At 43.9% G+C, this 11689-nt stretch overlaps 1 long non-coding RNA gene across 2 annotated transcripts in view; it reads right to left on the reverse strand.

Moving 5' to 3' along the window:
- Window positions 1-11615, reverse strand: part of LOC109827504 — a 32575-nt gene extending 20960 nt beyond the window's left edge. Inside the window, exons 1-3 of one of the 2 annotated variants that reach the window (XR_002243453.1) lie at window positions 11516-11615; window positions 11283-11411; window positions 10676-10773 (exon numbers count right to left, since the gene is read on the reverse strand). This is a non-coding gene — a long non-coding RNA (uncharacterized LOC109827504). Of the gene's footprint in view, window positions 1-10675; window positions 10780-11282; window positions 11412-11515 lie in introns of both variants that reach the window. The other variant, XR_002243452.1, reaches the window with a different exon arrangement.
- Between the last annotated feature and the right edge of the window lie 74 nt (window positions 11616-11689).

The following is an 11689-nucleotide window of genomic DNA, read 5'->3' on the forward strand; positions in this document are numbered from 1 at the left end:
TGCGGGCAACTTGGTGGTGGCCAGTGAACACGCGGGGCACTTGGTTTGCCGATTTGGTAGCTGATGAGCGTGCGGGCCACTTAGCGGTGGCCGGTGAGCACGCGGACCACTTGGTTCACCGATTTGGTGGATGATGAGCGTGCGGGCCACTTGGTGGTGGTCGGTGAGCACGTGGGCCACTTGGTTCACCGATTTGGTGGCTGATGAGCGTGCGGGCTACTTGGTGGTGGTCGGTGAGCATGCGGGCCACTTGGTTCACCGATTTGGTGGCTGATGAGCGTACGGTCCACTTGATGGTGGCCGGTGAGCACGCGGGCCACTTAGTTCACCGATTTGGTGGCTGGTGGGCGTGCGGACCGCTTGGTTTGCCGATTTGGTGGCCGATGGGAACGCGGGCCACTTGGTGGTGGTCGGTGAGTGTGCGGGCCAGGTCATCAATAGTTTGTTGATTCGCTGGTCGGCGTCGGATAATCCTCTTGGACTTAGATAATGGCGCTCATCATCTTCTCTCTGTCTCGAGCTGTGTGTGGATACCTATTGGCATTTTTAGACGCTTACAGAAGGTGGAAGGCATTTCTCGGCTTTCTATCCAATTTTTTTAATAATAGGAAATGTAAAGACCGTAGTTCATTTCCTCTCCGTCCAGTCTCCTAAAACTAACAAATTAACCTATTCAATAGTTCTTTATTCTAGCAAGTTAACCAGCTAGTTTAAGTATTAATCTCTCTACTTCAGTCCTGTTGGAAATTATGGTTAAATCTGGAATTAAACTGAGAAAACAGATGTGCTGTAATTTTAATTTTTTTAGTTCACTTCTGCATGTTTATGTAACGTTGTGCTTAAAGTAATATTTGGCCTATTTTGGTGCAAGGATCCCAAGGCCAAACTATTTCCAGGAACAATAGTACATTGGTTCACCGATTTGGTGGCTGATGAGCGTGCGGGCCACTTGGTGGTGGCCGGTGAGCACGCGGGCTACTTGGTTCACCGATTTGGTGGCTGATGAGCGTGCGAGCCACTTGGTGGTGGCCGGTGAGCACGCAGGGCACTTGGTTCACCGATTTGGTGACTGATGAGCGTGCGGGCCACTTGGTGGTGGCCGGTGAGCATGCGGGCCACTTGGAGCTGGTTGACGAGTGCACGGGCCACTTGGAGGTGGCCGGTGAGCGCACAGGTCATTCGGTTTGCTGTTTCGCTTCATGTGTTCTTCGGAGTCGGATAATCCTCTTAGACTTAGATAACAGCGTTTATCATCTTCTCTCTGTCTTGAGCTGTGTGTAGATACATATAGGTATTTTTAGACGCCTACAAATACCCTCTCCAAAGTATTTCAGACTCATTCTTTTATAGAGGAGTCTGGGATGCTTTGGATATGATAGACCCCCATCTTCAGTCGGTGTCAAAGGACCTGTGAACTGCTTCAATTCTTAACTTCTTTAGCCATCAGTCTGTTTAGTGTTTTGTCGAATAGATAAAGTTTTTCCGGCGCTACGTTTATCGTTTGACTGTTATCGAAATCTTGAATCGAAATTAGTGAGTTAGTTTTGGCTCGTGTCATTGAGTTGACTTGAACTAATTATCTTCATTGCAACGCGTTGACCGACGTTGACCTAGGGTTACATGTTGATCGGCGTTGGCCTTAGGGTTTTGTATCGATCGGTGTTAACTTTCATCACAACACGTTGATCGACGTTAACATAGTTTATACTCGTACATTTGCTGGAGTCTACACAGTTTAAGCTCTTAAGGCATTGGAGCATGACGGTCTCAAATATTAGGGCTGTAGGACTAACTTGCTAAAGCTGATTCATCTGCACGTATGGATCTTATCCTAAAGTTGTTGGATGCTCAAATCACGCGACCAACTAATAGGGCTGGTGCGTCAATAACTCTCATATTTATAGGATTTTTGGCAAATCCTCAGCCATCAACGGGTTTGATGAACCTTTACTGACTACTATTTGAGTCGGGCTAGCGTGTGAATTGTTTAAAATTCATTCCACACGTAATGTTGTGCTAAAAGAGTTAACTCTTTTAGTACTACGATATTGAATACGTAGACTTCGTCTTTCTCCTGTGAAAAGACTAAACAGCAACGTGTATCAGACGTAGACTTAGGATTTTTGGCAAATCCTCAGCCTTTAACGGATTTGATGTGCCTTTACCAATTACCGTTTGAATCGGGCTTGCATGTGGATTATTTAATTTCGTTCCGCATGTGACGTTGTGCTAAGAGAGTTAATTCTCTTAGTGATATGATATTGAATACATAGACTTTGTCCTTCTCACAGGAATAGACTACCCGGCAACGCGTGTTAGGTGCTAACTTATCCTTACTTAGGCTTTGGGATAAAAATTCCCAGACTTAGATTCTGGTGTCTTCTTCAATTGGTAAAAGACTAAACCGTCAATGCGTGTTAGGCGTTGACTTATCCTTACTTAGGCTTCAGGATAAAATTCCTCATGCATAAAAGGCATGGATTTTGTTGCTATGATACCGAATACGTAGACTCGGTCGTTTTCACAGGAACGAACCACCCAGCAACACAGGTTAAGCGCTGACTCATCCCTACTTAGGCTTCAGGATAAAATACCCCAGATTGGATTCTGGAGTCTTTTTAAATCGGTGAAAGACTAAACCGGTAACGCATGTTAGGCGCTGACTTATCCCTACTCAGGCTTCGGGATAAAATTCCCCATGCATAAAAGGCATGGATTTTGTTGCTATGATACCGAATACGTAGACTCGGTCATTCTCACGGGAACGAACCACCCAGCAACACGGGTTAAGCGCTGATTCATCCCTACTTAGGCTTCGGGATAAAATGCCCCAGATTGGATTCTGGTGTCTTTTTCACTCGGTGAAAGACTAAACCGGTAACACGTGTTAGGCGCTGACTTATCCCTACTCAGGCTTCGGGATAAAATTTCTCATGCATAAGAGGCATGGATTTTTATTGCTATGATGCTGAATACGTAGACTCGGTCATTTTCACGGGAACGAATAACCCAGCAACGCGGGTTAAGCGCTGACTCATCCCTACTTAGGCTTCGGGATAAAATGCCCCAGATTGGATTCTGGTGTCTTTTTTAATCGGTGAAAGACTAAACCGATAACGCATGTTAGACGCTTACTTATCCCTACTTAGGCTTCGGGATAAAATTCTCCATGCATAAGAGGCATGGATTTTTATCGCTACGATGCTGAATACGTAGACTCGGTCGTTTTCACGGGAACGAACCACTCAGCAGCGCGAGTTAAGCGCTGACTCATCCCTACTTAGGCTTCGGGATAAAATACCCCAGATTGGTATTCTCGTGTCTTTTTCACTCGATGAAAGAATAAACCAGCAATGCGTGTGAGGCACGGATTTTAGGAGTTTGAAAAAGTGGTGTCTTCTCTTGGGGCAAAGACGAACCCGATGCAGAAGAGGAAAAATTTTATATTCTATCTCCCAAAGCTGAAGAGGAAGGATTTTATATTCTATCTCCAGTCACAAAAGGAAACTCAAAGTGGGATCTCCACTTCAAGAATCCGAGAAGATGAAACTAAGAGTGGGATCTCCACTCCGAGAATCAAAAAAGATTCGAATAATCCTAACTGTCGGAAGGTTTGATTATCGAACTAAAGGTGGGTTTCTCATTTATTGAGAGTGAATTATGCTTTTGGTCCTAACTATAGGAAGGTTTGACCAAGCGGGAGTTTGAGGTGGTCCTAACTGTAAGAAGGTTTGATCATTCGATTTGAAAGTGGACCTCTCGTTCATTGGAGGAATCGAGAGGGGATTTTGGTTTTGACCCTAACTGTAAGAAGGTTTGACCGAGTGGAAGGTTTGAAACGATCCTAATTGTAGGAAGGTTTGATCGTTCGATTTATGGACCTCTCGTTCATTGGAGGAATCGAGAGGGGATTTTGGTTGTGGTCCTAACTGTAGGAAGGTTTGACCAGGTAGACAGTGGGAGTGGGAGTATAAATCGCAGTGAGAGTGTTGACTTATACAAATCACTCAGAGGGAGTTCCTGGTGTTAAGTGACAAATACTTAACACGGAAGGGTTTAACAATCGTCAATAATCAGGATATTAAAATTCCGAGTACTATATCCGGACTCTAACGACGGGAGTGTTGAGTGCACAGACGTAGCGGGAATTTGAATGAATTCAATTGAAAGGAATTTTGGTAGTCCCACCGTCAATTGGTCTGATCAGTGGGGGATTTTGTGGTGGAAGACTGTGAGTTGTCAAACACCAATAAGAGTTTTGTGAGGGAAAATTGATCCAATGAAGTGATCGAACCTCGTCTCAGCAAAAGAGTGTTTGGAAATCACAGTAGGAGTTTAGTGTTTATCACTTTGTTCGTAATGATCGGGTTATCCCTAAAAAAATTACATGTAGCATTCTTTCGGGAACTTCTCGTTACAAGAATCATCCACCCCCAGCTTCCTTTGGGAAACTGGGTCTAACATTGTACTGAGTTACATGACCTGGTTATCCTTAAGAATATTACGTATAAAAATTCTCCAGGAACTTCCCGTCAAGAGAGAAAAATAGTTTAGACTCGTATACCTATTAGAGTATCAGGGAGTAATTTAACCTCATGTACCAGTTGGAGGATTGAGAAGCAGTTTATACTCGTATACTTGTCGGAGTCTTCATTCGGCTCAATTTAGCGTTATGACGCTGGCTTCAACCAAGGTTTGGATGCTATTCTTGAGAGCGAAGCAAGCCTTGGTAGGATGAAGGATCCTCCTGTGGTACGCACAGTACTTCAGATCCATAGTGTTGTCAGCTTCCTCCTGATTTGCGATAGGTGGTAGATTGATCTTGTTGTTTTCAAGGAGGGACTCAAAGATGGCTGGAATGTCTTCGTCTTTGAAAGTGTACTCTTTTTGAAGTCTCGGACCCAAAGTCTTTTGTTGTCTTCGGGATTGCTGTTACGACGTTTGATTAGCATCAACAGCAGCTGTAGGTGTCTTCCCCTTACTACGGGAGACAAAACTTGAGTTTGGAGGATTAGCCGTCGGCTAGCTCCTCTCGGCCTTTTTCCTTCTGATGAAGCGTTCAGCCCGTTCTCCGCGCACATTCAACTCTTTCCAGGTGTTGGAGGGTGCTACTCCCATAACTTCCAAAACGTCCAAAGAGAGGTTGTTATGACAGGTTTGGAGGATGAAGTCCTCCGTGATCAGATCTCGGCAATTCATCGCCTTATTCCGGAAGTGTTTGACGAAGTCGTCGACTGTCTCGTCGTCTTCTTGTTTCTCATCGAAGAGTGTTCTGATTAACACCTTGGCGTCATTATCAAAGAAGTAAGCGAGGAACAGATTCTCCAGGTCGTCCCAGTTGTTGATGCTTACAGACTTAAGACGGCGATACCAATCGAAGACGGGACCGCGAAGGGTGCCAACGAATGACCGAACCATTAAAGCTTCATTGCCGTAGATCATACCCAAGTGGGACTTGAAGTAGATCAGATGCTGAGTGGGCGAACCCTTCCCGTCAAACGGCGTGAAGTTAATCAAGTTGAACTTCGCCGGGTATGCTATTGAATCCTACTCTCTTGGATAGGGACATGGAATGCCGGTCCTTTTTACCTCTCGAGCAGATATTAGAGCGTTAATTTTGCTCTCGAGATCTTTTATTTTCTCATCCTCGCTTGTATCGGGTTTTGGACGATTCTTAAGAGGAACAACGGAGCCACCCCCAGTATTGTCATCATTGGCGGGACCACCCCTGGTGTTGTTGTTTTTAGTGGGGCCACCCCTAGTATTCTGGTCAACAGGAGGGTTCTCAGCATGGAGATGTTCATCCAGATCTGAATCGCTACTTGCTTGGTCAGCAAGGTTGCGACGGCTGGATTCACCGAACTGATTGGACAGAGCCCGAATTTGTTGGTCATGCTCTTCCCTCATCCGTAGCATAGACATTTCCATTTCAATCTTGAATGCCTCTTTCTGCTTGGTCAGAGCATCCTCGAGAATTTTGATGATTTGCTCGGTGTTGATCATGAATGCCTCGTGGGATTGTCCTGGGCTGGACACCATTTTGTCAGAAGCGACTGCAGAGTTGGCATCTGATGCTTCATCATCTAAGGATAATCCCCTTTGCATTCTCTAATAATCTCTTTGTCTAATAGTTCCTGATCGCAACCGGGTTAGACGATGTGATATAAGCGGGTCAGAGCTAGAAGGTCGAATCGACTTTCCCTTATCAGACATATTTATTGTGACTTCCACCTTGAACAGTCGATTGTTTCTTGCGGAAACATTTTGGCTTAGACTTAGTCGCTCCGTTAGATATCCTCTCAAATACCGAGACCCTCTGCAGAGCGGTCATGGGGCAGCTACACGCTGATAATACTACCCTAATTAGTTTGGTGCACGGGTAGTGAGATTCTGTTTCTCGGGTACTTCTCTTCCGAAACTTATTCGTACCCTCAGCCCGATAGTATAACTCGTCAGTCATATAACCGGAGCAACCTATCGCGTGTTGGCATGACTTTTCAGGTATAACGTCGTCGTCTGACGAACACGTTTTCTTCTGAGAGCTTGCTGCCTTATTGGCGTTCTTAAGAGTCACATATTTGGAGCTACGCTTTTGGGAGCGTGAACTCTTGACGGGCTCTTGGACTTCAATTCGTCGTCCGAGGCGGTCAAGTGTAGGGGTTTTCCTATTATAGGAAGGCTCTGACTTGTTGCGAGGGTGTGTGCGACCCCCAGCTCGAGTGGTTACTCGGGGTTCAGTCACCGGACCCAAGCGTTTTTTGATCGGAAATTTACCTCGATCCTTGTGCAAAGGACCCAGGCAATCCGTCATCCACATCTTGAAACAAGACAAGTTTCCATGGTCGTGAGGCTTCACTGGAAGTGCGGAATTCATCGGGACAGAAACAGGGGCTGTCGGAGGCTTAAACGGGACTGCGAGAGGTAAACCGGGTGCGAACCGAACCGAACCGCATGCGAACCAAACCGAACCGGGTGCGAACCGGCACAAACCACCACTTGGTGGCTCGGCCTAAGCCGAGCCACCAATTGTGGCTTGTTTTTGGCCGAGCCACCAGATGGTGGTTCGCACATTCTGGTAGTTTCGGGCGCTGTTTGACTTTTTGTCGACGCCGTTTCAGACTTTGGTTTCTAGACTTGGCATGGTTTCTGTGGCCTCTTGATCATCTCTTTTTGCTTCAACTTTTGCGCTTCTTGTATGAGAATCCGTGCGTGCGCAATCATGGCGTGGCACTTCTGAATGCGCTCCTTGATGGTTGAGCGGGTACGTTTGACTTGGATCCACTCATTCGCTGTTGGTTTGGAGGAGATGTCATTTATTTTCTGCTGGGGCACTCGGTGCCTTCTGCATTTTAGATACACCGCATAGTCGATCCCGTCAACAGGCTCCAAAGCCTTAGCAAGTCGGCGCGCAAGTTGTTGGCGCTGCCTTTGGCGTGCGCTCTTTGATAGGGTTGGCATGACTTCTGCAATTGACTCCTTGATGGAGGAAGGGTCTAGATCTGTAGATCCGGGCTTGTTAGAGGCCGGAGGGGCTTTACAAGGCAAGATTGCAATGACAACGGGGGCATTGATCTTCCTGCGCTTACGAGGGGCAGAGGATCTAGATGAGGAGGATGACAGATACTCCTCGAACTTCAGTTGGTCGAATTCATACTCGACCACTTCTTCAATCGGGATCTGGATCTTTGGTTGCGGCACGACAGCTTCGGCAGCGAAGCTGTTGGCTCTCATTGTGGTCGCCAGCTTGTTTGGGTAAAAAATCATTGTTTTCATTGTGATTGAATCTATTACAACTTTAACCGTTTACAATAAACTCAAATAAAAAGTTGATCTTTTTATAAGATCTCCTTATACAATGAAAATGCAAAAGATACGACTCTTGTCAAATAGCACAGCGGATGTTTATCACCCGCTACTTGTGTGGGATCTTTGCCTGTGCCGGGGACATTAATATCCGTGGACCATCACGGATTAGATCTGGTTGACAGATTAAGTTGATCAAAGCTCTTACTTCATGAAGGAAGTAATCGCTATAGCGATGATCCCGACCAAGCGAGATCATGGCTCTTCTCAAGATTTAAGACTAAGCTTAAATCTGGAGGAATAGGGGATGGATCTCGGATCTATCAAACTCCACTCTTTATGCACAGGAGATCGCCAAGATCTGCTAACCCCTGCTATAAATTCGTGGCTCCACTCTACAATTCGGCAGCACCTCGTCCTCTTGATTTTTAGCCCCGGAGAAATGAGCACCCGAGCTCGTATTTATAAGCTTCGGAAACGGGTATTTGGATAAGAACGAGGGATTCCTCCTTATCTTCAGTTAAGAACTGATTAACCATAGTATCAGATCAGTTGGGATGCTCAGGAACCAACAAATCCCGAGAGAATTCATGAAAACCGAAAAATCATACTTTTAGATCAAATCTGACCGAAACATCACCCGGTGGCTCGGCCGCTGAGCCACCCTTGGTGACCTGGCTATGGGCCGAACCACTGGTTCGGCCGAGTCGTTTCGATGCGACTCGACCGCCAGCGGCTTTCTTAGTCTTCCGGATTTTGACTTGTTCTGTTGTTATACGTATTTCATCGTTTTATTGATCTGTACACTGTTTTGATGGCCGATGAGCGTGCGGGCTACTTGGTGGTGGCCGGTGAGCATGCGGACCACTTGGAGCTGGCTGACGAGTGCACGTGCCACTTGGAGGTGGCCGGTGAGCGCACAGGCCATTCGGTTTGCCGTTTCGCTTCATGTGTTCGTTGGTGTCAGATAATCCTCTTAGACTTAGATAATAGCGTTCATAACCTTCTCTCTGTCTCGAGCTGTGTGTGAATACCTATAGGAATTTTTTGACGCCTACAATTTTGACAATTGCCAATGACGTCATAATACTAGAAGTATTTTAGACTATCCAATAAAATACTGGGGAGGCTGAAGGACAATGGTCAACAATGTCGTAATACAAGAAGGAGCCTGAAGACTGAAGAAGTCAAGGAACTGAAACCACCTGTGGGCCTTTTTATAGTCCACTCGATAAAATACTGAATAGACTAAAAGCAGAGCCTATCTTGTCTAAAGTATTTTAGACTTCTCGATAAATTACTGAGGAGGCGGTGAGCGTGCGGGCCACTTGGTGGTAGCCGGTGAGCACGCGGGCCACTTGGTTCACCGATTTGGTGGCTGATGAGCGTGCAAGCCACTTGGTGGTGGCCGGTGAGCACGCGGGCTACTTGGAGCTGGCTGACGAGTGCACGGGCCACTTGGAGGTGGTTGGTGAGCGCACAGGCCTTTCGGTTTGCCGTTTCACTTTATGTGTTCGTCGGCGTCGGATAATCCTCTTAGACTTAGATAATGGCGTTCATCATCTTCTCTCTGTCTCGAGCTGTGTGTGGATACCTATAGGCATTTTTAGACGCCTACAATAAGAAATTTCACAATTTTTATCTACCTTATTTACCTTGTCAAATTTATGAGGGCATTTTGTTTCTGGTGAAGTTGATACAGCACCCTGGACGCTCCCACTGGAACAGCTACCCATCACAAGTCTCTAAGACTCTATGATTTTTATAAATAAATTTTCTAATGTTTAAAATACTTTTTTTTTGACTTCTAAAGGCCAAAAACTATTTTTGTAAAAATTCAAAAAATAACTTTACTATGAAATCTATTGGACCCCACGTTAGAAATTTCCAAAATATCTAAATAATAATAATAATAAACTTCTAAAATTTTTAAAGAAAAATAATAAAAATAATTTCTAAAAATTTCAAATATTTTTATTATATTAAAATATTTTTTGATTTAAAACATTTCTTAAATTTTCAGAAAAGAAAACAAAGAAAAAAATTCATCAAATTTACAAAATATGCCCCTAGGTTTTCAAAACCCCTAGGGGCAACTGGACTTGTGGCCTTAGTGGTGGTGCTGCCTAGTAGCGTCGCCCTAAACCCTATTCAGGTTCGGCCGTGGGCTTTTTTCGCAAAACCATCAGCTACAGCAACCTAGTGTTGCCACCCTAATCCTGGCCGCTGCCATTTCTTTAAATTAAGAAATACCTCCAGTGCCCTACGCAATGGTGGTTAGAGTCCCTTCCCCGACGCCAAGTGTAGGGGATTCCTTAGTTTCCCACCGCTGCCCACAGTGGCCCAGCGGCGGTGACAGTAAATGTTAAAATCCACCCTTTTTTGGAAAAAACTTTGTTTGTCACCGTTGCTGGCACCCATCACTGGTTGCAACGTGTGGCTATAGGCTTCGGCTGTCGTCAGCACCTTTGCGTCGGTGACAACTTGAACTAGGTTTTTTATTTTAAATTTAGAAATGTAGAAAATTAATTTTAATTTTTGAAAATTAAAAAAAATCTATTTTTTGATAAAAAAATTGATAAATCCCAAAGTTATTAAAAAATCCCACTCATAAAGATTGAATTTTTACCATAGATTAAGCATCCATTAAAAACAAATTTTTAATAATGAAAAACTCATCTTTTCTGCTCTATGGACCAAAAACACCATCAAGAAACTAACGAAACGATCTTAGATTCAGCTCTAATACTAATGTAGGATCTGGATAATTACATGCATGCAATAGGGTTGTTCTACTACATAAACAATGCAAAACAAAATTAAAGAAATTCTAACATGCATTTAGGAACATAAACGATATGTTTAGGATTACCTATTCAAATCTTTTCTGTAGGACCGTCACGCCTTTCTTGGTCAATGGCTGGAGGGGGACCACACTGTGGAACTGGCGAGAAGCTCCCACATATCACTCTGTGACTATCGCATAAAGCACAAATTTAATCATAGAATGAAATGACGGTTTTGTGAAGGTTTATAGCATTTTCTCTCTTATTACCATCATGAAAACCCTATATCTATATATAAAGAGCTTAGAGATAGAATCCTACACTTATTAGGATTATGAATATTGTATTTCTAAGATAAAATATTATCCACCTATTAATTTGAGTGTCTATATCATAATAATAACCAACAGTAATCATACTTCATTCTTTTACAAATTCACTTAATACGAAGAAAAACAATAATTACGCAGAATGCAAACTAACAAAAACAGATCAATCATAGATGATTACCAAAAATTCAACATCTTAAAAAAAAAATAACTTCAAGAAAAAAAATTGCTAAGGAGAAAAAAACCATGCTAACAATTCGAGAATAGTACATAACACAAATGAGCAAGAGATTAAACTCAACCGCTATTCTTGATCAAAATAACTTCAAGAACTCCCAGAAATGATCAAGCTACAGAAGATTACCTTCATGGGCATCAAGAATGGGATTGAATAGTGGATTAACAAAGATGGGTTGACGTTGAGAAGAACTCTTAGCAGTAATCAAAATGCTCTTCTCAGGATTTGAGCTCATGGGTTTCAAGAACATGGAACCTGAATGAGGAAATTAACCATTAGTTACATCGGCACCCAATCACGTTCTTTCAATTATTATAACTTCAAGAACTCCTAAGAAAGATCAATTTTCAAAAAATTACCTCCATAGGTATCGACAACTGGATTGAACAGGGACTGAATAGAAATAGATTGCTGAGAAAAACTCTTATGGCCTGTTTGAGAGATCAATAAGGGGAAGGAAGGAAGGTTAAACTTTTCCTTCCCTTCTCTTTCTTTCATTTACCCCCCAATTTGGGGGGGGGGGGGGGGGGGGG

This window comes from Asparagus officinalis, unplaced genomic scaffold (assembly GCF_001876935.1).
Source record: "Asparagus officinalis unplaced genomic scaffold, Aspof.V1 AsparagusV1_Un271, whole genome shotgun sequence".
Taxonomy (NCBI): Eukaryota; Viridiplantae; Streptophyta; class Magnoliopsida; order Asparagales; family Asparagaceae; genus Asparagus; species Asparagus officinalis.